Source organism: Stegastes partitus, unplaced genomic scaffold, assembly GCF_000690725.1.
Source record: "Stegastes partitus isolate 25-593 unplaced genomic scaffold, Stegastes_partitus-1.0.2 Scaffold734, whole genome shotgun sequence".
NCBI classification, from domain to species: domain Eukaryota; kingdom Metazoa; phylum Chordata; class Actinopteri; family Pomacentridae; genus Stegastes; species Stegastes partitus.
Genome location: NW_007578465.1, coordinates 198019 through 199962, shown reverse-complemented (window position 1 = coordinate 199962; position 1944 = coordinate 198019).

Below are 1944 nucleotides of genomic sequence, written 5' to 3'. Positions count from 1 at the left end.
ACACACACACACACACACACACACACACACACACACACACACACACACAAACCTATTCTACCAACAGTGGACCGTCAGAATTCACAGCCAACAATGGACTTTGAAGTTTTTAGTCATTTTACCAAAAGAAAAACGTAACAAGACATTTTCTTTTAATGATGTTGTGAATAATAAGATAACTGCAAATATGCATTTATTTATTTATTTTTTTTTTAAAATGCCAACAGGGGACGATCAGCCCTGCCTGATGTCTACCTATCACACACCTCCGTAGCTGCAGTTGCACTAAATGATTTCAGTGTTTTTCTGCTGAACACAGACGAATGTGACTAAACACAGATTTATTTTAGAGTTCATGTTACAGCCTGATAACAAACTTTACAAGTAAGCTGCCTTGTGGGAAAATATGTTCTTTTGTTTTATGGCAGTGGACATCAACATATTTTTTTTCCTTTTCTGATATTAGAATCAAAGTGATTTATAATATTGCACACTAGAGGCACTGTGCATCTGTTTGCTTCTCTTGTGCTCTCCTTGTTCACATATAGTCTATTTTAGCACAAACTGCCAATAAAGCTGTTACCATTCACATATTTTTCTGTTTCATTAATTGATAGATACACTGGCGTTAGTGGCTGAACATCAGCCAGCCAGAGATCCTGCTGCACCATACTGTAAATGATATGAATGTTATAGTCCTCTACACCAGCCTGTGTTTTAAATGGGATCAGCCTATTCTTCTTCTTTTTTAAGTGTATATATTTGTTTGCTTTATTTAAATTGCCCAGCAGAGATAGAGAGGAAAGATGAGGAAGGTGCAGAGAGACAAACGTATCAGAGGTGTGAGTACGTCCAGCTGACGACGTGCTATTGATGTGTGTCCTAATCAGTCGCCCCTGATCAGCCGGCCCTCACTGAAATCATTGAGGAGCACTTCCTCACTTTGTAATAAGTCCACAGAGAAACAGCAGTTTCTTACCTTTCCTGTCCCGTGTAGGGGAACATGCTCGTTGAATATGTCGCTCGCTGTTTTTCACTGTAAAAGTTCAACAAAGAAAATGAACTTTTAGCCTTTTTAGGAAAATGAAATGTGAATGTTGGGGGTTAAGATAGAAATGAAAAACTGGGAACATGTGCTTTTATGACATCAGCTAAAAAACCTGAAATCATGCATATTTGATAAAAGAGTAGAAACTCACCAGAAGACCGACGTCATGAGTTTGTCATCCTGCAGCGACTGTGAGGAAACAGGTGGATGCATGAGGACACGCTGCTGGTTCAGAGGCGGTGACGCTTGTTGCTGCACACAAAGCGAGTCCATGTCAGGTATGTGTGTGTTTAAATGCCATCGATGTCCAGTTCAGCACATTCCTGCTGTTCACACTGGCTGTATAGAAGCAGTGGAGATGGTTTTCCTGTGGTTTAAACCAATATGCTCAGAGGGTTTCTATACATTCTGGGTCTCTGATTAAACACCAGCACGTTTCAGGGTGGTGAGAAGTTACTGCAGCAAGAATTAAGAAGTCTCATATTATTTGAACAAAAGCCTTGAATCTGGTCTTTTCACTGCTGCACTCAGTGAAGTTGGATCTAAAACGTTCCTGCAGGCTGTCAGTTCCCTAAACTGACGCTGAGCTGCAGGACTTTCTCTCAGCAACCATCAGGCGTGCAGCAAACATCTGGTGAAAGTCCCTCTGTACAGTTACACCCAACTAATCTAACAGCGGATTTACATGTATGCATTTTTACACATTGGCTGCATTGTGACAACATTTAAAACACAACAAACATGTAATAACGCTACAATATATATATAATAATACATTTACCGTAAATTCCAGATTATAAGCCGCTATTTTCTTCACACGCTTTAAACACTGCGGCTTAAACAATGACGTGGCTAATTTATGGAGTTTTACGAATTTGCCTCGAGACATAAGTGAC